Here is a 14,482-nt window from a genome sequence, read left to right as displayed (position 1 = left end):
TTTTCTGTTTCTTCCTGGTTCAGTCTTGGAAGGTTATACCTTTCTAAGAATTTGTCCATTTCTTCCAGGTTGTCCATTTTATTGGCATAGAGTTGCTTGTAGTAGTCTCTTAGGATGCTTTATATTTCTGCAGTGTCTGTTGTAACTTCTTTCCTTTTTCATTTCTAATTTTATTGATTTGAGTCCTCTCTTTTTCTTGATGAGTCTGGCTAATGGTTTATCAATTTTGTTTATCTTCTCAAAGAACCAGCTTTTAGTTTTATTGATCTTTGCTATTGTTTTCTTTGTTTCTATTTCATTTATTTCTGCTCTGATCTTTATGATTTCTTTCCTTCTGCTAACTTTGGGTTTTGTGTGTTCTTCTTTCTCTAGTTCCTTTAGGTGTAAGGTTAGATTGTTTATTTGAGATTTTTCTTGTTTCTTGAGGTAGGCTTGTATAGCTATAAACTTCCCTCTTAGAACTGCTTTTGCTGCATCCCATAGGTTTTGGATCGTCGTATTTTCATTCTCATTTGTCTGTAGGTATTTTTTGATTTCCTCTTTGATTTCTTCAGTGATCTCTTGGTTATTTAGTAACGTATTGTTTAGCCTCCATGTGTTTGTGTTTTTTACGTTTTTTTCCCTGTAATTCATTTCTAATCTCATAGCATTGTGGTCAGAAAAGACGCTTGATAGGAATTCAATTTTCTTAAATTTACTGAGGCTTGATTTGTGACCCAAGATGTGATCTATCCTGGAGAATGTTCCGTGCGCACTTGAGAAGAAAGTGTAATCTGCTGTTTTTGGATGGAATGTCCTGTAAATATCAATTAAATCTATCTGGTCTCTTGTGTCATTTAAAGCTTCTGTTTCCTTATTTATTTTCACTTTGGATGATCTGTCCATTGGTGTAAGTGAGGTGTTAAAGTCCCCCAGTTATTGTGTTACTGTCGATTTCCTCTTTTAGAGCTGTTAGCAGTTGCCTTATGTATTGAGGTGCTCCTATGTTGGGTGCATATATATTTATAATTGTTTTATCTTCTTCTTGGATTGATCCCTTGATTATTATGTAATGTCCTTCCTTGTCTCTTGTGACATTCTTTATTTTAAAGTCTATTTTATCTGATATGAGTATTGCTACTCCAGCTTTCTTTTGATTTCCATTTGCATGGAATATCTTTTTCCATGCCCTCAGTTTCAGTCTGCATGTGTCCCTAGGTCTGAAGTGGGTCTCTTGTAGACAGCATATATATGGGTCTTGTTTTTGTATCCATTAAGCAAGCCTGTGTCTTTTGGTTGGAGCTTTTAATCCATTCACGTTTAAGGTAATTATCAATATGTATGTTCCTATTACCATTTTAATTGTTTTGGGTTTGTTTTTGTAGGTCCTTTTCTTCTCTTGTATTTCCCACTTAGAGAAGTTCCTTTAGCATTTGTTGTAGAGCTGGTTTGGTGGTGCTGAATTCTCTTAGCTGTTGCTTGTCTGTAAAGCTTTTGATTTCTCCATCGAATCTGAATGAGATCCTTGCCGGGTAGAGTAATCTTGGTTGTAGGTTTTTCCCTTTCATCACTTTAAGTATATCATGCCACTCCCTTCTAGCTTGTAGAGTTTCTGCTGAGAAATCAGCTGTTAACCTTATGGGAGTTCCCTTGTATGTTATTTGTCATTTTTCCCTTGCTGTTTTCAATAATTTTTCTTTGTCTTTAATTTTTGCCAATTTGATTACTATGTGTCTTGGTGTATTTCTCCTTGGGTTTATCCTGTATGGGACTCTCTGTGCTTCCTGGACTTGGGTGGCTGTTTCCTTTCCCATGTTATAGAAGTTTTCAACTATAATCTCTTCAAATATTTTCTCGGGTCCTTCCTCTCTCTCTTCTCCTTCTGGGACCCCTATAATGCGAATGTTGTTGCATTTAACGTTGTCCCAGAGGTCTCTTAGGCTGTCTTCATTTCTTTTCATTCTGTTTTCTTTATTCTGTTCCGCAGCAGTGAATTCCACCATTACTTCCAGGTCACTTATCCGTTCTTCTGCCTCAGTTATTCTGCTACTGATTCCTTCTAGTGTATTTTTCATTTCAGTTATTGTATTGTTCATCTCTGTTTGTTTGTTCTTTAGTTCTTCTAGATCTTTGTTAAACATTTCTTGCATCTTCTCCATCTTTGCCTCCATTCTTTTTCCGAGGTCCTGGATCATTTTCACTATCATTATTCTGAATTCTTTTTCTGGAAGGTTGCCTATCTCCACTTCATTTAGTTGTTTTTCTGGGGTTTTATCTTGTTCCTTCATCTGGTACATAGCCCTCTGCCTTTTCATCTTGTCTATCTTTCTGTGAATGTGGTTTTTGTTCCACAGGCTGCAGGATTGTAGTTCTTGCTTCTCATGACTCAGAATTTTGATGGCTCTCTCTTGCCTGTTTTAGTATGTAGATATCTATATTTCTCATCCTATTAATTACTTAGACCTCCTTCACTGACTTCCATCCCCAACTTAAATATTTCTCTTTCATTCTGTCTCCCATCTCAGCCTCTTTGTTTTGTTCGGTCCAGTTATGTTACTGTCTCTCACATGCTTTTGCTTGCTCTTTTCTGCTGTTTTTTTTAAATACTAAAAAGGCCTAATATCAGAGATGGTACTTTCAAAGACTAATGTATGTGTTTCTCTTTTTATGATTAATAAAGACTATTACTGATAATTATTTATAATGTTCCTAACAATTAAAAATAGTTGTTCTGGTTTAAAACCCATTTCAAAAAATATAAAGGAATTATGAAAAGGTTATAATTTTGGTTTGGGGGTAATAGTTGTAATTGTTTTCCCCAAAGTACTTTTCAACTGCTCCTGCACAAGGAAATGCTTTAAAGGGTTTGACGGGGGTGTGTGAAACCTGGTCTCTGCAATCAGGACAAGCATCAAAGCTCCTGGCACCAGGCCCAGCTTAGATGATAAGGATTAGAAATATTCCCATTTGAGCTTGGTTCTACTTGAAGTAAGGAAGGATTTATGACAACTAAACCAGGGGTTCCTCTCTCCTGGTTCCCTGCAAGACCTTGCTGGTGAGCCACCTACCCTCAGGAAGTATTCCTAATTTAAGTTTACATCCCTCTAAACACTTCTTTATTCTTTACACCAGCACTTCTACATGTCTTTAGTGTTTTTTTTTTTTTATGCCATCTCGACTGTGAGGTTTTATTTATTTATTTATTTATTTATTTATTTATGGCTGTGTTGGGTCTTTGTTTCTGTGCGAGGGCTTTCTCTAGTTGTGGCAAGTGGGGGCCACTCTTCATTGCGGTGCGTGGGCCTCTCACTATCGCAGCCTCTCTTGTTGCGGAGCACAGGCTCCAGACACGCAGGCTCAGTAATTGTGGCTCACGGGCCTAGTTGCTCTGCGGCATGTGGGATATTCCCAGACCAGGGCTCGAACCCATGTCCCCTGCATTGGCAGGCGGATTCTCAACCACTGCGCCACCAGGGAAGCCCTTTAGTGTTTTACTTGTAAGCTTCTTTGTTCTTTCTTGAGAACCAGTCTCCTCTCTCCCCGTGAACTGATACATCCTGAAGGCAAAAGACACTTTTATTTCAGAGTGTTCTCACTTGACTGCCCCTTCTCCCTCTCCACCCCTCTCCCCACCACTCCCCGCCAGTGGAGGCCCGTACAGGAAAACCTCAGCTTCCTGGCATCAGTATCCGAGGTTTCAAATATTCACTAGGTAACTGGACAACCTCTGCTGATGGAGCTGGTCTAAGGGAATACTGACCTGAGAAAAATGCTTCTGGTTTAAATGCAAATTCAGATTTAAAACCAACCAACCAACCAACCCACCAACCGAGTGACAATCAGAACTTATAATATTGTTAAAGAAAGGTGTTTAAAAGCAGACTGGCTTTCTCTATGACATGATAACACTTTGAGAGCCCTGAAAAAGGGAGAGGCCAGGTGAGAAACGGAAGCAGCTTCCTAAGGGAGGGGATGCTGAGGGCTTTCTCTGTTCTCAGATGGAGAGGGCATTGAGGGGTTCTCCCCTGAAAGCTCAAAGCTACTAGCACCCTGGCACTTTCTGATTGCTATCTGGAAACTTCTAAACACAATAAATATTTACATAGCTCTTTTCAGTTTTAAAAGGGTTCTCACAGTCTTGGTTTCATTTGATCCTCATGAATGCCTTGCCAGGAATGAAGGACAGATTTTACAACCTGAGCCTTGGGAAAGGAAATCAAATCTCCTGAGTCCACTGAAATCAGAGGAGCCAGAATCTGAGCTGGCAGGTAAATGTTTGTTGAATTGAACAAATTCAGAAATATATGAGTATGATAAGGTAAACAGGGTCTCTTCCTTTCAGAAGCTCATAATCTAGTTGGGGAGAAATGCCCCAAATTAACATAATTAAAATAATACTAGGATTAAATAAGGGAAGACCAGACACAAGATAGTAAGTTCATCCTTCATTATGAAATGAAGCAAGAAAGTGCTATGATTTTAAGTGTACTTAAATAGCTTTCATCCCATGATTGAACTGAAATTCCCTAGTGTCCTCCATCCACCACCCCGCCTTCATCCTAAGTCTCTGCTTAATATTCTGAGTTTCACTCAGATTCCTTACAGCATCTACACAGTCTTCAGCTTTACACCTTAGCTCTGGAGATGTCTGGGCTTGTCACATCCTCTTCAGTTCCATATTTGCAGTGCAACTCTGGGCCCCCATACCCAATTATTAATTTATTTATTTACTTTTAGCCACAAGGAACATAAAAAAGGGAGTGGGGGTTATCTTTCTTCAGTGTTCCAGAAAGTCCACCCTCACCTCCTGGAAGTGCTGAAGGGAGCAGATTTTAGAAAATGGTATAATGACTAATAAATCACACATGAAGAGATACCTATAGGCAGAGGGCATTTCAGGAAGGAAAACCAACCAGGCCAAGGACAGAGTGAGTGAGAAGACAAGGGGAAGGTCAGAACATGCCTATAGTCAGGACTGCCTCCACCTGACACAGAAGAAACATGGTGTGATGATTATGCACATACTAAGAGTAGGGATAACAGATCATTTAAAATTGGGATTTCCCCACATCTAGGAGGGCACTGGCCCATATCCACTGCTTTCCAGAAAACACAAATTCCTCCCAAATACCTCTTTCTTCATCTGGGGATTCTGTAGGCTTTTATGTGGAGGCTGTGGTCCAGTCTCTTTATTCATTCCTTGTATCACACTGGGAAAAACAGATACTACACAGTGGAAACAACTTAAATATCCATCAACCAATGAATGAATAAACCACATACATACAGTGGAATGTTATTCAGCCACAAAAAGGAATGAAGTGCTAATACATACTATAACATGGATGAACCTTAAAAACTATGCTAAGTGAGAGAAGCCAGACACATAATGTCTGATGCCATTCATATGACATGTCCAGAACAGGCCAACTGGCAGAGACATAAAGTAGATCAATGGTTGCCAGGGGCGAGGGAGGCAGAAATGGGGAGCGACTGCTAATGGACATGGGGTTTCTTTCAAAGGTGATGAAAGTGTTCTGGATTAGTGGTGATGGTTGTATAACTATGTCAGTATACCAAAAACCACTAAACCATACACTTTGGAAGGATGCAAAATAAAAACAGGTGTACAATGTTAGAGTTTCAGTTATCAGGTTAATACAATTTAGTATTAACTAAATTGTATTAACCTGATATTTGCCTGGGAACATTAGAAACATCAAAAATAGAATAAGCATCACTAAAAAACTATTCACAAAACATGAAAAATGGCAAAGAAACAAAGACATAAAAATGAGGGAGGTGGGAGATAGTCAAATGAGTCCCAACATATACAAAATTGGTATTCCTAAGATGAGAATAGAACAAATGAAACAAAAAAAATGTAAAGAAGTACTAGCCTGAAACTTTTCTGAATTAATCGTAAGAACAGTAACTGACATTTACTGAGCACTTACTATATATGTTGGACATAGTTTGAAGAACTTGACATGCACGATCTCACTGAATGCTCATGATAACTGAATAATGTTAGGTAGTGTTATCATCCCCACTGTATCCATGAGAAAACTAAGGCACAGAGAGGGTTAGTAACTTGCTAAAGGAAATCCTGCAGTAAGTGGCATAACTGGAATAAAATAAAACTCATACCTGCAGATTTAAAGGGTGTAATGTGTCCAGGAAAAACTGGTATAACTAAGTCATTCTGGTTAAGTGTACTGCACTTCATAGATAATGGAAAACCTACATGGGCAGCAGACTGAAAAATCTATTTCTCCCAAAGGGAAACATCAAGTGGCTTCAGATTGCTCCTTAGCATCAACTCATGTCAGAAGGTCAGAAGGTTGAGCAGGGCCAACAAATCTTGAGCAAGTGTCCTCCAAGACTTTTGTCCTTTAAGTAGAAAATCTGAAACTATCGCCATTCATGCTTGAGCTTTGCTGAGAGAAACTTACTCTGAATTCAGCAAATCTCAGGAAGGAGCTGGCTGGCCAGGCTTGAGTCCTGTGTGACCCAATTCCTATGGTCACGGTATGAGCTGTACTGACTGGCCCAGGTTGGGAAGAGACAGAGAGAAGCGCATAGTCATGAAATAATTGGGAGATGAACTTTGAGGGGTGTGCTGATTGATTGGATGTGGGAAATTTGTGGAGGACTTGGATTTCTGGCACAAGCATTTGGCTGGATGATGGAGCTACTCACTGAGAAGGGGAATGCTGGGAGAGGAGCTGGGAGGAATACTGTGAGCTCAGTTTTGGACACTTGAATTAGAGCTATCTGTGAGGGGACCAAGTTGAGATATCAAGCACACAGCTGGATATATGGGCCTGGAGGACAGAAGAGAAGGGACCTGGGGGGCTTATTTGGGTGTCTCTGACACAGAGTTGATAATGGAAGCCACGTGACTTCTGTGGGATTGTAAGCAGCTTTTGGCAGGAAAGAGCTCTTTGCAGGAAAGAGCTCTCTGCGGGAGGCCCCTTTTGTCTTGACACTAATGTTAAACCTGGCATCCCCATGCTCTACTCATCTCTGGCCCTAGCACACCTTTCAAATCTTTTAATCACATAATACCTTGCCTAACATGTGGGTTCTTTCTGTAGATCAAAGAAGTAGAAGTGAAGAATAAGTAACCGATGACCAGATCTCTTCCCTAGCTTCCCCTTCAGTAACCTCGCGAACAGACTGTGTGAACAAGATAGCATCTAAAGAAAAATCACAGGAAGTCGACAAACATGCACACAGTGGGGAATCGCCGATTCTGACCCCCTGTTTCAGTGGTTAACTGAGATTACTTCCTTTTTTCCCTTTAAAAACTTTCATGGCTGAGCAGAATCTTCAGAGATGGCTTTGGGGGGAAACTGAGTCCACCATCTCCCCAGATTGCCGGCACTCGGATTAAAAGTAACTTTCCTTTCTACCAAGATTTGTCTCTCTTGAGTACTGATTTTTGAGCGGTGAGCAGCCAGACCTGAGTTTGGTAACAGGATCATCTAAAGAGAAAGTGTTGGGTAGAGAATAAGAGGGAGGAGGAAGAAGCTAGTCAGGAAGGCTGAGAAGGAGTGGTCAGAGAGGGAGGAGGGCACCCAGGAGAGTGTGGTGGCATGGGAGTCAAGGGGGAAGAGTGTTGGAAGGAGAGGTGCACAGTCAGAGGTGCACAGATGAGTGGGTCAGAAGTTGCTAAGAGGTACAATAAGATAAAAGGAGAAAATGAATATGGCTGTTTCCTTATGGGTCAGAATTCTAAAATACATTCCAGGATAAAAGAACATGTGACAAATAGAAAATATACAAACTGACTGTTGTATCTATCTGACTTTGGACTAAAATCAGTACAAAGAATACTTGAAAGGGTAAGGAGGAGCCCATTAAATTATAAAAGAGTATCTAGCTTCTAAAATGAATCCAAAATAATTATCATCTGAAAAATATATGTTGGAAAAAATATATTTGTGAAAATATCCAAGAAAACATCGAAAAACAAGATAATAGGGAAGACTTAAGATGGTGCTGGCAGGGTGTGAAGAAAAGGACCCTCCTGCTCGCTGGAGTCAAAGCAGTGACATCTTTCTGTAGGTCTCACATGCATCAAAAGCCTTCAACAGTGACTGTACCTTTTGACAACAGTTTCAGGATTTTATCCTGAGGAAATAATTAGGGATATGCTCAGACATTTAGCTACAAGTAATTTCGCAGAAGTAAAAAGTTGGAAACCAAATGTACAAAAACAGGGACAATAATTATGGTACATTTGTATAATGGAAGATCACACAGTCATTAAAAATGCCATAGAAGTATATTTTCTGACATGGAAAAATGTTTACAATATATAAAGCAATAAAAGCTAATTATAATAGGATCTCAAATATGCATATATATGAACAGAACAGATTGATTATTTCTGGCTGCTGGCTTTACATATGGTTATTTTAAAATTTTGCTTATTTGTGATTTACTATTTTTCTGTAATGAATATATACTTCTTTTACAATAATTTTTAAAAACCTGGTAATTTTGTAAAGGTGAAGGGAGAAAAGAGTTCACTAGAATTAAACTATAACTGATCATTGATAAATAAGCAAATCATAAAGTGCTAACATTTATCCTGAGTTAACCAGATTCAGTTTTTCTGCTATCAGAGGCAATGAGGCCTAAAAATAGAAACTGCCTTGTGTTATACAAAATAAAGTTACAGTTCAGGCATACTTGTCTTTGAACTGTGACATCTGTATCTGTTACATATATATGTGGGTATGGAGAAAATATTTGGAAAGATATCCACTAAATTTAAAAGTAGTTCCCTTTAGCAGGAAGGGATTAGTGGAGGTGGGAAGATATTGACTTTTTCTTTACACAACTCTATTGTTTGCTTTATTATAACAAGCATGCAAAAAGTCTAAGTACGTTTTAAAAAGTGGTTATAATTTTGAAAGTATTTAGAAACATGATACTATCTATTTTATGATGATAAAATATCATAATGCAAAATATGCATACTATGCTTATCACTATGTTCAGGTATCTGCAGGATAAGAATACTCCACCATGAAAATAGTTGTTCAAGTTCATTCATTCATTCATTCATTCCACAAATGTTTGTTGAGCACCTACTAAGGGCCAGGCACATGGTCCTGTTCCAGGGACTTAGGATACAGCAAGGAATCAAACAGCCAAATATGCCTCCCCTCATGGAACTGACATTCTAGTGGGGAAAGACAGACGGGAAACAGTAAGCATAATAAATAGGTTGGGAGTTGGTAAGTGAGTGCTACTGAAAAAATGGAGCAGAGTAAAGGGAAACTGGCAGTGCTGTGGGTGAGGGGCAGGGTTTAAATAGGTTGGCCAGGGAAGGCCTCACTGAGAAAGGTGACATTTGAGAAAATATTTGAAAGAGTAATGAAAGTATCCAGAAGAAGAGCTTTATACGCAGAGAGAACAGCTAGTGCAAAGGCCCTGAGGTGGGTTCAAGGAATGGCAATGAGGGTAGTGTGGCTGAGACAGAGTAAGCAAAGGGAGAGCGAGTTAGGGGTAAGCAGGCCAGTTGGTGTTGGGCTCTGTAGGCTGCTGTAAGGACTTTGGCTTTTTATTCCAAGTGAACTGGGGAGCCACTGTGGGGTTTTAAGCAGAGAAATGCCAGGATCCCTCTAGCTGCTGTGTGAAGACTAGGCTACTGAAGGAGGGGAGTAAGGACAGAGGGACCTGGTTGTCCAGGTGCGCGATGAAGGGGGCCGTGAGAATGCTGAGATGTTGAATCCTAGACAGAGCTTGAAGATAGAGCCAACAGGATTTCCTGACAGACTGGGTAGAGGATGTAAGAGAGTAAGATGAGGATGGCTCTTGGCATTCCAGCCTGAGAAAATGAAGTGGTGTTACCATTAATTCAGATGAGAAAGACAGCTTTTTGTGAAAAGATCAGGAACTTATTTGTGGACCTGTATTGTTTGAGTGTGGCAGCAATATAAATTTTGTTTTAAGAATGTTTCTAATATTATGACATCTTTCCAAATTAAAAAAAATCATTTCATGACTCCTGACCTAGCAACTATTACATTCCCAGTATTGAAAATATGCAAGTTGGTCACTGCTAGTAATCTGGAGAAATCACGTGGATAGAAAATATTCCAGAAGACTGGAACCTAGGTTCCAGTTTTCAAAAAGGGGGGAAAGACAGACGCTGTAAATCCGTCCATAGTCCTGGCAAGATTCTAGAACATGTCATTAAATGGATGAACTCCTAAAATTAGTAGTAGCTCCTCTTGGATTCAGCCTTAAGTTAAGAGCAAGTCAGATCAACATATGTACTAGAAAAACCCAGTCTTTTATCCTGTGTGTCTTCTTTACTACTCATACAGAGCACTTAAGTTCTGACATCAAATGTGTGGAGGCTTTCTCCCACCAAGCAGTTCTCTGTGACACCAGCTGCTTGTCCTACAATTTAACTCAATTCTGACACAATCTGGAATAACATCAGATCCCACAGGTTAGGGGCTCAGTACCACCAGACTGACTCCGCTTCAGATACCAATTGCAAGTAGTAGGTCCCCAAGTTACTCACAACTTCTGTTCTACCTGGAGGTTCCCGTGACCTCCTACCCCTTGGATTCGATTATTTGCTAGAGCAGCTCACAGAACTCAGGGAAACACTTATGTGTATTAGTTTATTAAAGGATACAGATGAATGCCAGACGAGATACAGCGGTCAAGGCCTGGGAGGGTCCCGAGCACAGGAGCGTCTGTCCTTCTGGAGTTGGGGGTGTGGCACCCTCCCAGTTTGTGGATGTGTTCACCGACCTGGAAGCTCTCTGAACCCCATACTGTTGGGATTTTAATGGATGCTTCATCACCTAAGCATAATCTATCATTAGCTCCATTTTCAACCCTTCTCTCATCTCAAGAAAATGGCGGGGGTGGGTGAGTGCCTGGGGAGGGGGGTGCTAAAAAATTCCAACCTTCTAATCACAGCTTGGTCTTTCCAATGATCAGCCCCCATCCAGAAGCTATCCAGGAGCCCACCCAAAGTTGCCTCATTAGAAAAAATGACACTCCTATCACCCAGGAAATGCCAAGGGTTTCAGTGGCCCTGTGTCAGGAACTAGGGTCAAAGATCAAATATTGGAACAAAAGATCCTCCTAGTGCTCTTATCACTTATGAAAATTCCAAGGATTTTAGGAGCTCGGTATCAGAAACTAGACAAAGACCAAATACATATATTTCTTCTCATAAATCACAGTATCAAAGAAGATATGCTGGAAGACTGGAGCCTAAGTTCCAGTTTTCAATAAGAGGGGAAAAAAACAAAGGCTGCGAATCCGTCCACAGTCCTGGCAAAATTCTAGAACACGTCATTAAATGGATGACATATGAATAAAAATTAGTAGTAGCTTCTCTTGGATTCAGTTTGAAGTCAAAAGCAAGTCAGACCAATACATTTAGAAAAAAGCAACCAGGGAAATTTTGGAACTTGTAAGTCCAATGTTTGAAGGTGTAGAAAGGTTTAAGAGGAGACTGGTCACAGGTGGCGCACGACAGTGGCAACATAAGTTAGTGTCACAGGCTGGGAAGTTCGCGTCCAGTCTCTATCACTTTCTAGCCACGTAACCTCGGGCAGAGCTCTCTGCTGCTCGGGGAATGGTAACCGTGGTCCCGACCTGTGGGTACTAATAATTGAAAAGTGTTTCGCACGAGGCGTGTTCAACAGAGAGCTGTCCTGGGGACGCGCGGCGGGGGGGGCTTACTTTATGAGTAGTCTCACTCTCTTCTTTCTCTTTTCAGACCCAAGGAAGGTCCTGCCTCCGTGAGAGATGCAGCGAGAAAAAGTAAGCAATGAACAAAACAGCTTTCCTTCAGTACGGCTACAGAGCTCTCAGCACAGGAACGGGTGAACATAAGCCTTGGTGCTTCCAGAATTGCTTCTCACCAGCACTCGCATCCAGAGAGGGGAGCACTCGGGGCTTTCTCCAGAACACTGAACAAGCGGGCGGTTGCTAGGCGACCCTAAGACCAAGGCGGACTAGGTGAACCTGCCCCAGGCCGGCTCCGCCCCCACTTCCGGGCTCCTCGCTCCGCCCCCTTTCCGCCCAACTCCCTCCAGGCCAGGCAGTCCAAGCACCAACCCTCGCCACCCGACCGAGGCGTCGTGACGCATCCGCTCTTCTTCCCGCGCGGCTCGACTTGACGCGAGCTCCGACTTTCCGCCGCAAACTCTGTCCCGCCCCTTCTTGCACGGCCGTTACTGTCGTCCCCAGCTCCGTTCTCACTCACACCCTGTCCTGCCCACGCCTCGTCCCCAGTCCTGTTAATAGTGACTGCAGAGCAACCTCAAGTCTTGCTCCCTTGGTGGCGGTGGTGATGGGCGGGGGGAGATAAGGCGGGTGACGGGTGGTGGCAGTTGCCACGGACTCACTTCCGGAGGACGGGCGGAAGTGGCTGCGGTAGATGGTGGGAGGGGGAAAGGAGTGCGAGGGGAGGGCCGGGCCGCCGGAGGTCGAGGGGGTGGGGCTTGGGCGGGCAACCGGGACCCGGCCTGGGCCCTGGAGTCCGACCTGGGGCGGGCCGCGGCTCCCTGCTGAGGTTGGGGGGAGGTGCGGGGGGACCCAGGTTAAGACCCAGCGCAGATAGGGCGAGGGTCGTCTGGGCAGCGGAGGGGTAGGGGGTCAGAACCTAGAGAGGGTCGCGTTGTCACCCCCTTTCCCCGTGAACACCGAACGCGGGGTTCTGAGGAGGGTGGGAGGAGTTAAATTCTTGGCTGGGTGGGGGGCGTTCTTGTGGGCGCCACGCCCCTACAGGAAGGAAGGGGGAGAGCGCGCGCGCGTTTGTGTGTGCGTGTGTGTGTGTGTGTGTGTGTGTGTGTGTGTGTGTTTAGGAATACACTTAGAAGGGAGGGGGCGGCCAGGGTGGACCACCGGATTGAAAAATTGGAACATCACTGGGGCTATTGCTGGTAGGACTCAGGCTTCTAACGTTTCAGGAGAGTGCTCTCGGGAGTTGGCCCCGGGAAGGAGTTTGACGGAGATTGGGAATTACATCCATGGCACAGTTTTGGAAGCAGAGGGGGAGGTGCGGGTGAAGGGAAGGGAGCAATGAATGCTTGTAGAAGGTGCCAGCATCTAGGTGTGGAATGGATTTAGTTCAGACTGGGAGAGCTGGCCGATTAAAACACTGCACACCCTAAGAAGCTTGGGAGATGTAGGGCGATTAGTGGGTGGCACTAACAAGGCGAGAAGAGGAGGAGAAATGTTCTTTTCTGTATTTCTTAGAAGACAGTCTCCACACTAGTGCTTTCGGTTACTTTTCCTATAGTGCGGTTAGGTGCTGTCTTTCCTTTATCTTGAGCCTTATATGTGTATACATATTGATGAGATGACCGTTTTGGGGTGCAATATGTGAGTGAGGTAGGAACTTTGTATAACCTTGTGGAGTGTTTAAGGAAGGGTTTTTGATGATAGAGTCAAGGGGTCTAATTTAGGTAGGGAGTCTTAGAAATCCCTTTGGGTATATAATAGATTAGAAAGTGTCATGATGTTTAAATATTATGCAGGTTAACACAGAAATCCGCCTCCTGGGCCATGTCGGTTCTAAGGCCTGTTTCCTCTCATGAGCCTCAGCAGAAGACGGACTCGCCAGCCCTCACAGTGGATGACTTCCCCTCCCTGAACAAGAGATGGGATAGTACCGGGGATCTGCCTATCACCAGACTCTGGGCTTAATAAACCAGCTGAATGAAGGGATGTAATAGACCTCTGGGAGGGACACTGAAGCCTGCAGTGGGGGGGGAGGGGCCTGGACATACCCCTTCCCCCCCAGACTCCTCCCCCTCAGAGTCCACTCAGCCATGGACTTTGGACCTGGACAAGAGGAGAGAAGCCGCACTTTGTTTGGTGTATCTGATTTGGGATTCTCAGTTTGGAAATGGAGTGCTGGATGGGGGTTTGATGATCTCCAGGGGAGCAGCTGAGAGAAGAGAAGAAAGGTAAGGTTCCCGTCTCATTTCCCACTTGGTGTCTTGCTGCTCCTGTGCAGAAAATGTTGAGTGGGGTAAGTCTGGGGACACTGTCATTGAGGAATTGCCGTGATGGGAACCCTTACCCTGAGGGGTACACAGGAAACTTCACCTCTCCTTCACTCTCGGGGTGCAGGCTTGTTCCCAGCTGCTCCTTACCCAGGTAGGAGTACCTTGTAAGGGGTTGTGAGCAATGGCAATTGTGAGGTTAGACCAAGGAGAACATGAAAATAATTTAGGCCTCTGAAGGGAGGTTGTGTTCGATTACTTGTAAGGGCTTTTTCAATGCTGAGATAGTAGGATTCCAAGTCAGTTTGGGCTAAGCACAACTCTGGAATGGATTACCCAGGCTGAGGCAGGCTGCTGTGTTTTGGGCAGCTAACTGAATAGAACTGCCTGGGGGGGCAGGTAGCAGATGGTCTAGGTAACCTCCTAAGTTGCCTCTCCTCCTTCCCCTATAAGGGAATGTAGGCCGTGAAACGTCATGGTAAGAGCAGAGGAACAGA

The 14,482-nt window shown here is 43.1% G+C and overlaps 1 protein-coding gene across 7 annotated transcripts in view; it reads left to right on the top strand.

Annotated features, from left to right (window-relative positions):
- The window catches only part of MGAT1 (alpha-1,3-mannosyl-glycoprotein 2-beta-N-acetylglucosaminyltransferase), a 75,248-nt gene that overhangs the window by 44,520 nt on the left and 16,246 nt on the right, over positions 1 to 14,482 (top strand). For 3 of the 7 annotated variants that reach the window (XM_061190155.1, XM_061190153.1, XM_061190154.1), the window contains 2 exons: positions 11,750 to 11,793; positions 13,515 to 13,946. The gene's annotated coding sequence lies outside the window, so the exon portion shown is untranslated. Of the gene's footprint in view, positions 1 to 11,749; positions 11,794 to 12,527; positions 12,548 to 12,721; positions 13,947 to 14,482 lie in introns of those variants that run through there. The other 4 variants (XM_061190158.1, XM_061190156.1, XM_061190152.1 and 1 more) reach the window with 4 other exon arrangements.

The sequence above is a fragment of the Eubalaena glacialis genome, chromosome 4 (genome assembly GCF_028564815.1).
Source record: "Eubalaena glacialis isolate mEubGla1 chromosome 4, mEubGla1.1.hap2.+ XY, whole genome shotgun sequence".
In the NCBI taxonomy this organism is placed as follows: Eukaryota; Metazoa; Chordata; class Mammalia; order Artiodactyla; family Balaenidae; genus Eubalaena; species Eubalaena glacialis.
This window is presented reverse-complemented; position numbering and strand designations above follow the sequence as displayed.